The 16,634-nt window shown below is 37.2% G+C and overlaps 1 protein-coding gene across 5 annotated transcripts in view; it reads right to left on the bottom strand.

Annotated features, from left to right (window-relative positions):
- shaker (potassium voltage-gated channel protein Shaker) overlaps nt 1-16,634 on the bottom strand; it is a 466,602-nt gene that overhangs the window by 168,853 nt on the left and 281,115 nt on the right. Inside the window, exon 1 of one of the 5 annotated variants that reach the window (XM_028321157.1) lies at nt 13,870-13,992. The exons of 3 other annotated variants lie outside the window; for them this stretch is intronic. The gene's annotated coding sequence lies outside the window, so the exon portion shown is untranslated. Of the gene's footprint in view, nt 1-13,869; nt 13,993-16,634 lie in introns of those variants that run through there. One more of the 5 variants, XM_028321152.1, reaches the window with a different exon arrangement.

Here is a 16,634-nt window from a genome sequence, read left to right as displayed (position 1 = left end):
AGGAGGGTCGTGCCCCTGCAGTAACGGTACTGATGACACTTTTACTGGCTTTCTGTAGACTTAGTCCACAGCTAATATATGGATGCAAAAGTAACCAGCAACACCAAGTAGCTTTCAATAATGTATTCGGTGTCCAAATCCTGGATCGTATCTTATTTGTAAACTCATCCTGGACCAAAAATATTTACTGACGATAATTCTTACGTGATAAGGTGCGAATGAGGATAGCAAGCTGAAGTGGCAATGGGCAGGGCACATAGTACGCAGAACTGACTGCCGATGGGGCAGCAAGGTTCTGGAGTGGAGGCCACGTACCGAAAACGCTCAAAGTAGCAGGAAGGCGCTAGATGCAGGCCGCTACCAATCGGGCGATATGGAAACCATCAGGGAAGACCTATGTTCTGCAGTGGAAAATGATAGGTGCTGAGGAGTCGATGTGTATGCACCTTTACTTGGAGGTAAGATGAATCGGTAGGATTATTAAGCTGTGGTTACATATTGGATGTAAGTGTCTCCGGTCATGTTCAAGGTAATGTTGTTGATCAATACTAGTTTATGTGCCTTTCATTACGCACTTTACCCATAAAGAGAATGAACGTGAACTTGAACTTTTGGTACAGTTGTGGAATTTTATTGCCGAATGCCGATACCATTGCACAGCTCCAAAATTATTAGGTTTACTCAGAAGGGAAGGCCTTGCTCAGTAGTGGACGGTATTAGAGTATTAGGTTGAAACGACAATTCGAGTAAGTGAAATAAGAAAAATATATTTTCAGGTTTTAAATATAAAACTAAGCCTCTAACTTTTGCCTTAACCTTTTGCACTGAACTTTAAAAGTAGTTCTGCAAGTATTAGACAAAAATCCACGAAACTTATTCAGTCTGTACACTAGTTCAGGGTTTCCCAATTTTTTTTTGCCAAGGAACCCTAATTGATTATACTTTTCCTAGCGGAACCCCCGTACTACTCCGCCCGCACGCCCTGCCCCTCCCTTGTGCGTAAATAAGTCGGTGCGAGCGAACAACGTCGGTCACGAAACGTGGGATAATATTTTTTTCGGAACCCTTGCGGCCTTTCCACGGAACCCCAGGGTTCCGCGGACCACCTTTCGGGAACCGCTGCACTAGTTAGTGTATAGTGCACACTGCACACTTCACATAGCCTTCTCAACTTGGAAAACAAATCTAATTCTAATTATTAATCTATGTAGTTAATAGTTAATCAGCTCCCTGAAATTTTAAGTACATTCTACCTTGTCTGCCACTATTACAGTTAACTAATCCCGGATCAAAGAAAGTTAGTTTAGCATAAACCTTGTTTAATCACAACGGCGCACCGCAGAGCACAAGTAAAAAATCCGCCAAGTTGGACTGAGCCTCGCTGCGCCTAGAAAACTTTCTAATTAACTAGAGGTAGCCAGCTCGGTGACAACGGGTGTTAAAAGAGCCTTGTTTAATGTTGTTTAGGATGATATCAGTAAATAAAGGAGTAAAATGTCACATTATCATTTGTAGCTTTAATCTTAGACAGGACTTTAAAGTAAGTCTCTTTCTTTGCAGGAAAAATTTAAAAAAATCGTTGCGAATTCCAGTATATTTCGGAAATATGCCCTTTTCATACGAAATCGACTGTTTGATGAAAGTCCCAAATATAGCTGTGTAAGGGTAGGGCACCCCTACCACAACTTTGGGACAATAATATACATTATTATATGCATTAAAAAACTCAGCAGCTCTGTTGGGTAGTGTAGCAGAAAATAGCGTAGTAAGCTAAAAGTCTACTTCATGCCAAATTGATAAAACTCGGTTCGCAATTAAAAAGCTAAAGCTACGCCGACGATTGCTACGCTCCTCTTTTTTCGCAAAATCAATGGTTGCTGGAGTTTTGATTGGAACCGCTCGAGTTTGCGGCAGAGTTGAACTCTGTTCAGTGTTCAGCAAAAACTGCCTGACTGGCCTTTGGAATTAGTAGCCCGAGTTTTTGATTGGTCGGTTGGTAACACTTTTCAACCATTTATCTTTGAGTTTATGGTTTTATCGTATGGGATTCAAAACAAAAGAGTTCGATGAATTTAGGCTATGAGCCACCGTTGGATTTTAACATGGTTCCATTGGACCCTGAAGCATAATCATATTTAATCTTTGTCGGATAATAATTAATCAGGTTGAGTCGATCTAAAAATTTCTATCCAAAATATTTAATTGTATGTTTTGGACTGACGGACTAAAATCTCTATCGACCAGACTACGAAGGCGTCACTATTAATAAAACTGTAACAGCAAAAAAGTCATGTAAGCCGAAACCTTGTTACATATTTATGCCACCTTAGCCGACTGACATAAATCGGTCGACTTAGGTAACGGCTTAACGGCCCTCAGAAATCATGTGGATCCAAGACTGCAATGTGCTACCAAAATTGGAAGCCCCACAATATAGTACACTAGCGACCGCCCGCGACTTCGTACGCGTGGACCCCGTTTCACCCCCTTAGGGGTGGAATTTCGTAAAATCCATTCTTAGCGAATGTCATACACCCTATAAGGAACCTACCTGCCAAATATCATTAAGAGTCTGATTTCGCTTTTAGTTTGACGGCAAAACAAGCTAAATATTGTGGCCGTGATAAGTTCTGTTTTGGAACCAAATTGTGTAGTCCGATGGTACTCGATTACAAATGACAGGACATCAAGCTAAATTCTTGCATCTTATTCAGTTCTAATAGAGCCGATATTGGAACTAAAATGTGTAGTCCAATGTGCTTGATTGTACATTATGATACTAGTGTGCTAAGTTGATTGTAGCAGTCCAGGCGGGATTGCAGCGAGCTGGAGGTTAATGCAGCTGAGAGTGTAATAGCCCATGCTCACGGCTAGATTATACTTTAAACACAATAAAATACAGCACTCGTTTTTAAAGTACTTTTTTGTTTTGCTTTTTTACTTCAGACCCAGCCACAGATTATTCAAATTATCCTGACCGTGCATGAACAGTCTTAATACACAGTATTATACTAAATCACTGTGTACGTACTCGGATTCAGGTTGATTTGTATACAGGGTGTTAGGTAAATGAGTATATGAGCCGACACTAGCCCATGTTAACATGGTCATATAAATGGTATAGTGAAGTCAGAAAATTGATATCTTCATTTTAATTATTTTAATTTTCTTACAAATCGGATTTTATAAAATTTATTTTGTATGAAAATTAAAAAAAATAAAATCATGATATCAAATTTCTGACTTCACCATACCATTTATATGACCATGTTAACATGGGCTAGTGTCGGCTCATATACCCATTTACCTAACACCCTGTATAAAATTAGCATTTTTATAAATTGCAAAGGAATGCTTAATTACTCGTATGATATACTATAAAACAGTTTGGCTATTCTTCCAAAAAATGTTTTTTTTTTCAGTTGTTTTCCTCACTTAGCAAAAATAATCCAATAAACTCATTTTCTATCAACTGTTTGACCAACCCTCAAGTAAAATACTTGACACGGTAAAAATATTCTCAATACATTCAAATACTTTAACTTTATTTGAATCAGATACAAAAACTCTGCACCAAGGAGATTACTAGCGATTTCCCACCTGTCGTTTCAATTTGTACCACTCCTGTGTGGCGGATCTACGGCTCAGCCGCAAATAAAAAGGCATCGAAACTTGACCTATCGCAAGGGAAAAGATACTTCGTTTTTGTGCATCACGAACCGATTGCACCTGAATTTCTTAACGGTTAAAACTAGTTTTGACGGTCAGGGAAATTATTTTGTATCTTTAAAAGCAGGAAATAGTTATATTGTAGACTAGCTTTTGCCCCTGGCTTCGCCCTAGTTACTTCGGTCTGCCATAGAATGTCTTTGTCCATCCATGTTCTTATAGCTTATCTTCATCAGGGGTAATATAGAATTCTAATAGTGAAAGAATTTTTCCAATCGGCCCAGCAGTTTCGGATCCTACTCAATACAAACAAAATATTATCTTTCAATAACATCAGTGTAGACATGGAAGGGTTTCGCCAGCCTCCTTTAATTTTTTTTAAGAATGTTAACCCCTTTTAATTGCTAAGCTAAATATTTAGGCTAGTTTACCTCAATATTAGTGGTTAAAAAGGTGATTTTATTGACCTCTACGCATTGTTTCAATTTGTCTAATAAAAAATTGGAAGAATAAAATAATAACAATGAAATTGCGACTGACATCAGATGTGAACCTTTTTGAATAACTTAGAGGCATGTAAAGTATATATAAATGGTGTAAAAGGCAGGTTGTGTCCGCAATTCACAACTTATCGGCAGTAGGTCGGGTCCTCAGGGAGTCTCGGGAGCACACGACTATTTCGGGATAGTTTTGGCTTGCGTTTGGGTGCGTCATTAAAAGTAACATTTGATATTATAGCATCATGCGCCTCAAGGGTATTTATTAGTTATTATTATCATAATCATCTTTTTCTGGACTACATATTATATGTATCACAAAGTTTTTGACTTGGTTTTCTAAAAAAAATGAAATGAAATGAATTTATTGTGAATGTGAATTTAGGTAAACAATAGCAGATACATGGCTTATATTAGAAACGCTCCAAATTCTACCTTTTCAGGCGTATTCACAAATTATACAAATATTATTACATTTAGATTAGATATAAAAAGAAGAGTATATCAAAAATAAATGGATATTTTTGACGTAATCGCAAACTGCTGGTCTTCATGAAGTACAACTTTTCCTTGTGTGTATTTTAGATGTAAATCATCAAATTACGGACAATTTAACTGCATCAATAGCGCAAGCGGAAGCTCGCGTCAAATTAAAATGTTTCTGAAACAGCGTGCTCCTCGCCGCAGCTCAACCACTCAGAAGCCGCGGTAATTGATTAAATTCAATATACATTACACCGTTGAAAACAGCCTTATTAATTTGGAAACAAATCAATCTACAGCAACAAACCACGATCAAAATACAACCCTATAACAACGGGATGCGACTTATTTTAGCGGAGGACAGGTTGATATTTATAAAGGAAACGCTGTGTTAGCGCCGGATTAGATTTGTCGCTACAACACATTAATTTATGGATCTCAGTCGACGGAAGTATTCGAGATTAGTAAACTGAGCTTCATTAAATGTCAAGGTGTCGCTTTGATCATATTTAATTCCCACTCCAGAATAATTTTACTACAGGATCTATATTAATACATGTAAGAGCCATAGCACACGATGCGTCGCGGCGCCGCACCACTCGTGTACCCGCCACCAATATTATTTCTATGTAAGGGTGAGGCCCCATTAGTCCGTTGCGCTGCGTTGCGTCATAAAAATATGTGGAAAACGTCGCTCGCAGCGTCGACGTTGCGACGCTAAGACGACGCCGCGACACCGCTCCGGCGTTGTACCGCCGCCGCAACGCATCGTGTGTTTTGACTCTTAGTCTGTCGTAGAAAATCTTGCGCGATCAAACACACTCGTATTCGTTAGTAAAGGCATAAATGTGAGTTTTCATATCCCTAAAGTGAGAAATGAAGGGTTTGCCCACATATCTCCGTTCAAGATTTTTTGCCACAAACCCGACGAAGATAAGACACAAGTTATATCTTTTTTAAATAAACAATTTGAAAAATCGAACTGCCTAAGGCGGGACTCGAACCCACAACCTTCGAGTCCCGCCTTAGGCATTTATTTAAAAATTTACAAAAATAGTTTGAGAAGCGAGTCTATTCGCTAAGTTCGTTCTCGTGCGCTTCGCGGATTCCCTAGCAGGAGCTGTATTCTATTCTTTTCTTAATATTGTTATGCTGCAACTTTACTGTGTGTTAAGTGTATGCAAATAAATGATTTATCTATCTATCTATGTATAGTATCCAGAGATACATTAAATATGATAGTATTAAAATTTACAAGAGGTTTTATTAAAGGAACTACTCGTATTGTGAAGCCAGGCCAATTTTCATCAGCATTATCTTTGGGCAAAGTAAAATATGAAGTAGGCAGTCAAGGAGAAAACAGTAACCGTAGCTTAGTAACCACTAAGCCCAAAGTCGCTTGGCCAAGCCTAATCTGCTCAACTGTCCGCCCCGTATCGAATCCATTGACGGAAGTCAAAGTTGCAGCTGTAAGCTTTCAATCGGACTCAAACTTCCCGATCCGGGATTATACTACCAACACTGTCAGTCACCGTTTAGTGCCTTCACAGTGGCCTACTTATTAAGTAGGACCAATGGCGTTCGATTGAGGCCAATCGCAAACTGATTATTTCGTTATAAAAAAAAAAATTCGAAGTGGACTTTTTCGTGTAAAGGTAGCCTTTCGAACTAAGCGTCACAGACGCAGCGTCTTTAGCTTTGGTCTTGTGCCACCAACGCCGCGTCACTAACTCGCTTCGAAAGGCTACCTTTAAGACCAAAGCTAAAGACGCTGCGTCTGTGACGATCAGTTCGAAAGGCTACCTTAAGTGCGATGTCACCGTGCCAGATCGAGTCACTGTCCCTTAACAAGATAAAACATCTAAACTAATTTTATAGATTTTTTTACACATTTTACCACTTTAAAAATCATCATCACAATTTAAAATTTTCAGCCATAGGACGTTGAAACACTACTGAACCTATGTTCTAGGCCTAATGCCTCCCCCAATATTTCTCACAATGACCAGTTTGTAACATTTTAATAATATTTTGACATAAATCTTTACATTAACCACAATAATAAGACGTGAAGTTCACGAGGGATCACTAACTAGTTGTTCCCACAAAAAGACATTGTGAAATAGCCATAAATATGATGTCGTTTTCTCCTTATCATACATTTTTTTTTAATATCCATCGTCGCATGGACTATGGATATTAAAAACGTGCATTTCTCATTCGCTGTTTCCCAAAGAAATAGCTATCCACTTCTGAAATGTTTTCGGCATAACATGCAACGCACGTTCATATTTTCCATTGCACATGAAATAAACAGGAATTTAGTTCCTACCCGCAGCCGAGTGCATTCAAAAAGAGTACGCTGTAAAATGTCCGAATTGAATCCTGAAATCCCACACTTCTAAAGAGCCGTTTACAGGATGAATCCTGATTATCTCTTGGTGTGCTTTGGACCGCTTGTTCCCAATGAGGAACACTATTACTCAAAAAAAATCCCATCCAGTCACAACTTTGCTCGTTAACCTGTATTTCTTACTGTAGGCTTTAGATTACTTAATAAATAGATTTTAAATGTATTTTGTGCATTGTTTCTATACAGGGTGTCCCCGAATGGGTGAATCAAATTGATAGGGGAGGTGGCTCTACTAATGTACTATCCCAAAAAAATATGAGAAAAAAATGTTGTTTTCGGTTTTTTTAAATACCGCTTTTTTTTTAAATAATGCTCTAAACTCTAAATCTAGTCATTATTTTCAAAAGTTTGTTTACAGATAAACGAAGCGATCACGTACAATTAATATTAGTAAGAAAAAAAGTACAAATAAACTCCAAACGCGGCAACTATAGCCAAATACTTAGGCAAAGCTGATTTATTTTCACTTTTTCAAAAAGAAAATTTTTGTTTCCTTGTGCGCTTTATTTTTTTTTCATATTTTTTTGGGATAGTACATTAGTAGAGCTACCTCACCTATCAGTTTGATTCACCCATTCTGGGACACCCTGTATAATGAGATCTCTTATAAATCCTGATATTAAATGTACTTTATGTGTGTGACAAGTACCAGTGTGACTGGATGGGAATTTTTTTTACCAACGAGTAACACTTTTACTTTAAGACGCTCTAGTGTTGGCTTCAATCTAGTTTGATGGTAGGTGACAATGACGTCTAATCGCACACTTGCTTAGCGCTTCTGTTGTCTTTAGAACAAGGATTATCTACATGTTTGGCTTTCTGAGGAAGAAAGTGCTAACGTTATACCAAAATTTGCTGTATAAACGTGAAATTCCAATTAAATGAAATGAGAATTGAATGGAAATAAATCCCTGGCTTTTGAGACAAACAAAAATGAGCTAGAATGAATGCAATAAACTAAAACTAATTGCTTTTTAATATTAATAAACTTAGCTTACAAAAAACACTAAGCGCATACATTATAAGTTTAATTTCAGATTTGCAAACTACACATACGCCTCTAACTTCAAAATTACTTAATATCTAATACCTAATAATCTTTCGACGAGAAGAGGGTGGCTACTGCAAATATCTCACTATATTCCACATGTTTCACTTTCATGAAAGTTTTCAAAATCTTATTAGTTAGTTTTTCTTTCAAATATCAAACGAAACGAGAGAATATGAAACGGAAAGAGAGAGTGCTTAGATAGAACGCAAAAGTTTGAGCCTGATGTTTAAAAAGTCGCTTATTAGATATAGAGCAGTGATTTGAAGGCCTTTGACGAAAAAAATCATGATTGGAAAATTTCGTAGAGTTTTATTCCAGTTGTGGAAAATTGTGACAAAAAAAAAACTTTCAAATATTGGCCAATATTTTAAGGTCATACTTTAAGGCGATAGCAACCACTTTAAGGCGATAGCCACTAGGCACCCGAAGGCGATAGCCACCGCTTAAGGGCGTGCCGACATCAGGGCTGAATCTCGTCATAAAATTCCCAAAGAAACTTCCTTCAATATCCCTTAAAACTCGAACTTAGGCCATAAAACCCGATCCTGTTCCTTTTACGATTATACTTAGCAAATTCAGACAGATTATCGGAGGAGCAGATTAATAAGGGTGACATTCGTGAGAAATATGGTAAACGATAGGGACGTAGTCGTGGTAATAACGTTAGTTGTGATTGCAATCAGAAGTCCAAACTCGGGCCTTGAGTGCTATGTATATTCATGTATCTATTTAACCTCGTCGATTATGTTGTCTTCGTTCATAGTATAGCTTATTCTCATGGCTTCACCCGCGTGCAATTTTGTCTGTCACACTGAAAAACTATAGCGCGTATCCCTATTTCAAGAACCGGGATAAAATCTATCCTATGTCCTTTCCCCTCAAACTATTTCTATCCTTTCAATGGTTTAAGCGTGAAAGCGTTACAGACAAGGAGTTACTTTCGCATTTAAAATAGTAGTAGGGAAGTTCCAGACTAGGCAATATGTTTGATTTTTGAACTAAGTACGTAACGAATAGGAAATATCAAAAGATTCTATCCAGAAGCAAATCTTCGCATTACCCCAATTTCCTACCACTTCTCTGCAGCTTCCAAAGCACGAAAAACCTTTAAAACACCTGAAGTTAAACTGATTAATTTATTCATTGAAGTTTTTGCCGTTTTATTGAAACTCCAATGAAGTTGCACCGAGCGAAAGAAATGAAATCGATTTCAACTTTCCGTTGAAACTTATTATTTCTTCTGACGTAATTATTGTTATTGACCATTCAAGCTAGTGTTTATGTCTAACTGTATTTTATTATGACTGCCATTCACAAGGTTTTAAACTTGAAAAGCGGCGCGTGTAGGTTACGTTTATAAGTTGTATTTAAATAAGTTTTCGCTGAATAAATTACAGCAAAACATACTCTAATAATTAAGTATTGTCACGGAAGATATGTCTTGGTATTCTGTCTCATTCATTATAATAAATACGAGTAAATTAATACAAAAACAAAGGTGCCAAGGTTAATTTACTGGCCGTAATACCAACTCCTAAATAAATACTTCTTATAAGAATGTCCTTTTAATTTTCCTTTAAAAAAAGTCCAATGTGTAGCATTTTAAAATATACGAGTATATTAAAATTCTAGGAGAGCAATCCTTTGAAAAAAATTGGAAGTATTCCAAAAAACTTCGCATGCATAATGCAGGCCGTATAAAGAAAAATATAATAAAACCTCACGTCTTTCCCCGTTTCTTACATCTTTAGTAGCTTTGTTCGAGTTTGGGTGCATTCCGGGTCAAGGTCGAACCATAGCCATAGCCAAAAATACCTTATACGAGTATACAATGCAATATACGACTATCATCGCTTGCATTTCCTCGTCTAAATAATATTGCAACATGAATATTTAAATCATTTTGAACATGTTTAGTGTGGATATTTTACACTGCGCATCCAGTCCCGAACTAAGCAAACATGTTTGCAAAATGATTATGAAATCAAATCAAATAGTGTATTTATACAAGTAGGCTCATAAAGAGCACTTCAAGTCCCAACTGTGTCCCAACCCTACCACTGCTTAGGGACAGTAATGCTGGGAAGAAGCAAGGAACTCACGCCCGTATTCACAAACATTACTATGAGGTCTCACAGTGCGCGTGGACGCACAGGGTGACACACAAAAGAATCACAGAGCTAGAGCTCTATTCAATGCCGTGTGTCCGATTTACTGCTTCACTTAAGAGCGTTTACGCGAAGCGCGGCGTTTCAAGGGGCATCATTGGAAATGATTCGCGCGCGGCGTTTTTTAATAGTTTTCAAATGTTTATAGCAAAACAATAACAATGAATTAAATATCGTTTCAAAGTAAATATTTTAAAGATGATGTTGTTTTATTATATTAAGCTATTTTTATGTTGAATAAAAGAAGAATATTGGTGAAAAAATCACTTTGATTTTTGGGTATTTCACGTTCTTTTAATTTGTGATTTCTTATTGTAAAATGCTTAAATCTAAAAATTTTCTCAGATAACTATTTTATTTGCCCAAGGATCTATGCTATAGGATATAAATGTTTTTTAAATCGTTTTCACAGTATTTTTATAAAAATTTCAGCTTGTAAACTGACGCTAAAGTGGAAATTTACAAAACCTGTGTGGACTTATCTTGATAGAATTCTTAAATACTAAACTAATCGCAATATTTTCTCAATTAACTATTTAGACGACGAAATTGCCTAACTATTTATGCCTATAACATATTTGTAGTATTACTGGTTAATGATTGTAACGAGTTGAAAAAGTACTGTTTTTGCGCCAAACGACGTAAACGCTCTTAAGCAAGCATCGTTTGTGAATACGGGTGTCAGCCACTATTTATGTAAAGAAATTGTCATAAATGTTTCAGAATAAAAATTTCGTCCCGAGATTCGTCCTTGCTGGTCCACATTGTCGACGTTTCTACTGAGTTACAGTTATGATAGCAGTCACACGGAAAATGTGATTTCATAGTTTGTTAGTCCGAATAGTAACATCTTAGCCAAGTTTGTAACTGCGTTCTAAATTGGACTTTATGGGTATTAAGTAGAACAAGAACTGGCGTAAATTGGACTACTATGATTGCAATAGCTTGAATTTAAGATCAGAAATCGGTCACTTATAATATGTCTTTCCTGTCGACCATTTAAGGATACAATATCATCGATATGTTGGCACCACCGCAAGCTATTATAAGGGTATACTTGGTAACGTATAAGTAGTGTGAAACTCATCTCCATTGCTGTTGGTAATATATACTTATTAGCAAATAATAAGAACGCCTTTAGGAAGCTAGTTTTTGAGCGATTGTACTTAATTGACTAGTGTCATTTGTAATTAATTTTTAATATAGTTAGCCTTACCTTCATAATCTGAGACAGAAAATTATATTACCTTCCACACTCATCGTAATTTACTCCTTTGTGTAATATGTGGAAGACGTGTTTGGTTTCACAATTATAATCCTAGTAAGTAAGTAATATTATTTATAATTCTACATATTGTGAAGCTGTTTGTCTTCCCAAATAAATGAAAAAAAAATAATCCAATTTAACCTATTCAAATGTTATGTTATGGTTCCAGTTCTTTTTCACTCACCACACTGAGCCCGTACCGTCAAATGTTGGAATCCATAAAAAGCTAACTCTTCGCGCTAATTGGTAGAGGGGTCAATGAAAATACAGCTCTATAAACTAACCAACAAGACCCAATTCAAGCTGCACTCAAGGGAAAGAAATGAAAATTTTAATTAACGCCCCAGATCTCAACTGTATGAAATTTGCTGTTAATAAATTGTTTCCTTGTAATTTAATGAATAGAACGATGGAGACTGTTGGGGGATACAAAATATTGGGTTCATTTATATCCGGAAGCTTAGGCACTCGTAACAAATCCATAGCGGACCTTAATATTTTACAACCAAGAGGCGAAGGGTAAACCAGACAAAGAAATCCGAAGGCGAAGAAAATTCGACCTTTGAGTATGACCAGTGAGATAACAAAGTCAAGTAATCTTCAAAAACTTTGAAACGTATTCGTAAATTTCTGAAATTCCACTCAAAGCCTCTTTCGACGAATGGGGAAAAGTAATGATGCCATTCGTTTTCGTATTTTTCACTTAATGTTGAGAAAATCTTGGATTCACTTTCACAGTATTACCACGATTGGATTTAAACTTGAAACTTCTAGCTGTCATTCCGTCCGTATTTGATATCTCAATTGGAGTCAAGTAAGATTGAACCTTAGGTCTAGGCTTGGATTTAGCTCTAGATTAAAATTAAAGATATTTAATATCTCTAAGCTATCGTGAGCCAGTGAAATAACGTTCTCATCCATTTATTGGCTATTTTCAATTGAATGTCTCTCTTTCAGTAACTTAATCTTATAATCGTTAAGTCAATTGAAATCTCATTTTACTTTTGGTTATACGAGTATACTGAAAGTTCATTTACTTCTGTGGAATGTCCATTGATCCTTTTGTGTTGTTTAAATTAAAAATGTTTGAACAATTTTTGAGATTCTAATCACAAAAATAGAGTCAACCGGTACAATTAAACATCTACAATATTATCTTGATCAAGTCCTTGAAGACTTCAATAACCAACTGTATTGCATTCGCAAACAAAACGGTAAGATTTCGAAATAGACACAACGCTTTCGTTGGAAATATTGAAAACGGACAAAGGAAATCTGGTAATAGATTCTGTTGACTCTCTTTTACATTTTTCTTTCATTTACATCTTAATCGCGTCGCTTTGTAGGCAAGCTTTCATAACGCTGCTATTAGTCCAGAACTATCAACTCCACTATCAACAAAATGAAATAACTTTCCAACGTTATTTAATAACAGCTCTTCATCATCAAATCGTAGGTGTCTGTTATCGAAGATATTACACGGAACATTTTTAAACGTCGCTTTTTTATAAATTTTATCCAATATAGTTTATCGTGAAGTTTATGACCGCGTCAGCGACGACGTGTGAAGGTAAATACGTTTTTTTTTCACCACTTCCAAATCTTTGGACACAACTCCACGGGTTTGACAGCCACCAATAAATAGCCTTTATCAAGTCCACGGCTTTTGCCTACGTCATCCACGTTTTCACGCCACAATATGAAACTAATTTCAATTCCAGCTAGAAATATATTTTAAAGGTAATTCCCGCAGCGAAAATAAACGACGTGTCATCGAGTGCGATAGTTATAATAAATTACAACAAACGAACAAACATTATGTTTATTTTAATAAAAAGGACAAATCTAAAATATAGGTTAAATTATGACGTAGGGGCTATATTTAATTTAATGGGCATTTTGGTGACATTTATCTCGGTGTATGATGTTCGCCCCGCGCTTTTGGCGGCATTTCAAATATCACCGCACACTAAATTTAATTAAAACAAATTGGTTTGATCACTTAAAGGTGTAAATATTGCGCTGCAGTTAATATCGCGTGGAGACATTGCGTCAAACCGTTTGTCACTCAGGGCGCTTCGGAGCGGCCTCGGCCTTCCTGGGCCAACTTCCTCACAACTTACAACCGCACGTACCTACCTCCAACTCAGACATTCAGTTTTTATCTGAAGACATAAACCAAACGGCAGCGGAACATGGTATTCTTATACGATTACCATTTATATAACTTTGGCGCGGTGTATCCGGCATAATAACATTGGGGCGGTTGGCATTCGAAAACGCGGTTAAAAAAAATTTTTGCAATCAAAGCGGGACGTTACCCCGTGCTGGTGCGGCCGTGCTCCGTCCCACTGGGTATAGCACAGGTGTAGTCTGTTGTGGTGTGTGACTAGCCTTCGTGCGCGGTGGTGGCGGCTCGCGCGGGCTTGGTTGCCGGGTAGCGGCCGCGGCGGCTGCACGCTACTGCGGTACGGCCGCGCGCTTGCCCGCGCCACGACGCATCCCCCGCGCCCCCCTCCCTGCCGCAGGCCGCACGCACGCCGCATTCTTACGATCCGCCCTGAGCCCGCCGCACAAAGACCTTCCCGCCGCAACTTGTCGCAAGCGTGCCCTATCGCCGATCGCGCCGATATGCACCCACGTCATTAGAGCGTACTTTTGAGACACGTGACTTTAAAAGCCTCGCTTCAACTTCGAAACTTTTAATCCGCAAGTTTTTCGCAAGTTTTTATTATCCCAAAAAAGATCCAACACAACTCTACCTGACTGAATAAGAAAGTAAAATAAACGAAAATTGAAAGCTGAGGAAAGCTCATCAACCTATAAGTGAACTTTCCAGCGTCATGGAAAAGTAAACACGCCGTTGCCAAATGCGAAATCCAATCGATTGACACACTTCGAGTTCCATTTTCGTTAACGATACCGATGAAAAAAATCTTTGGATCTCATCTGGAAAAAGTCCTTGACCTTCCCAAGTTTCAAGTGCAGTTTCACTGCAGTGAACGCAATTAATGCACAGTGAATGCGACTAGCTGTATACGAATAGAAGTATATGAAAGCCAAAACTTATTCTGGGTCACGTTTGAATATATGGCCGTTTTACATTTGGGGTCGATTCTGGTGTAGTACGGATTGCTTTAGGCAGGCGTCACCAGCTATGGAATACAGAATGGAACTGTTAACGTAAGATTTCCCTGATTTAGCCAAGTACGAGTTTATTCAAATATCACAGTTGTAAAAGTTTGAGTTCCATTAAGCCACTCCGAAATTGCGAAACTCTTTTATGCTTCGCTATTTTTTACTACAATTAATGTGCATATAAACACGTTGTAAAGTTTAAAGGTTTTTAAACGTTTCCGGACTTCAAGTTAGGCCGATTAGGTAAACATCTGACTGGCTTATAAGGCCTGGAAATTCAGTCAATACTTACAGCCTACAAGACAGAACACCTGAACTTTTAGCTTTTTTCTTGTAGGCCTTGGTACTTCAGTTAATACAGCCTACAAGAAATAAACCTTTTGCTAGTTTAATATCTGACTGACCAAAGAAATTCAGTTATTACACGCCACAAGAAAGAAGCAAAAGTTATTTTAAAACACCCTGTATATGTAAGTCCCTGCGGCTGTCATCTCGTGCTCTATTTGTGTGGGTCGTCGGTCACTCACATTAGGCTAGGTAGGTCCAACTTGGGAACCTAGACGAAAATATATTGCTACACGATAATCTGATCTACCTAGTTCGTACGTTCGTTCGAAAAGGCGTAGCGTGGTCAGCCCACTAGGTGGACCGACGATCTGGTGAAGGTTACGGGAAGATCTTGGATTCTCATACAGTATAACCGTATTATTTTACAATTTTACTTAGGTATTACACACAGTGGCCAGAATATAATTAGGTACCTATAATAGGTTAAATTTTGTCCTACAGAAATATTATCCAAACTAATATTGTACGAGTAAATGCGATAGTTAAGTACGTATATTTTAAGTGTCTTCCGATTAATTTCAGGACACAGAAGCGACGCTTGTGTCGAATCACGGTCTTAGGAACAAACTTTTTTATTAAAACTAATATTAAGATGTTTCTTTAGCTAGATTATGTGGAGGCTGTATTGAGGTAATATGTACAATATCGAGGTAAATCTAAGCACCTGATACCACTGATACTAGCAAGGATTACATAGATGATTTATTATACACGAGATAATCTTAATTACATAATAATACTTGATCTAAGATGCTTATTAATACTACAAGGTAATTACATGGATAATCCTGAAGCTCTGATTTCACCAAAGTTAATTATCCAAAACAGTAACCTGCGATAAAAAATATTTGATGCTCCAATGCTACAATTTGCCAATTTTCCGGTTCTTCATAAAAACGCGTCTTTTGCTAAATACTTGGTTATCTTTTGAATGCTTGAAAATTATATTTTCAGGCGGGCATTGTTCAATTAGCAGTATTAAATGCTTTCTTTTGTAATTTTTCGACACATTCATACACCATATTATTGCATTATCATCTGACTTACGAGCTTCAAGAATTCCATAAGCAATCAAATCTTTGTTTTTTTTTTAAAAAAGCTGCAATCATGTATTAGCAATTTTCTTTGACGAAAATTGGCGTTCATTGTAGTGTTACGACACTCATATTAAGACGCAAAGTGAATGTATAGCGTCCCGCGGTGTTCCTAAATTCCCGCGCATGCACTGGTGCCCACGGGAACGCTTTGACACATCCTTATGAAGAGCATGCAGGATTTTAACGAGATTCCTTTAGGATCCTAGAAAATTTCGAACATATTAAATTTTCATGCTACTCGTGCATTTTAAGAAATAGGACTTTGAAGTGCCAAATTATCGTTGAGGTACTTTAAATATTGGACTTTCATTATAAGATGACAATTTTAACCGGCTCTATTGATAAACGACATTTATAAACTTTACAAATAAGTAAGCAATCTATATGTAGGATTATCGTAAAGTAATCGAAGGAACGGAATTCTGTCAATTTATTGTTGCAGCAAAATTTTATTTTATACACTTTTTGAACTGTTTCTTCCCAATTTTGATAGGTACTGAATA

Source organism: Ostrinia furnacalis, unplaced genomic scaffold, assembly GCF_004193835.3.
Source record: "Ostrinia furnacalis isolate ACB-3 unplaced genomic scaffold, ASM419383v2 OfSCF7471, whole genome shotgun sequence".
Classification (NCBI taxonomy): Eukaryota; Metazoa; Arthropoda; class Insecta; order Lepidoptera; family Crambidae; genus Ostrinia; species Ostrinia furnacalis.
Note: the sequence above shows the minus strand (reverse complement) of the source record. Positions and strands in the feature narration are given on the sequence as shown.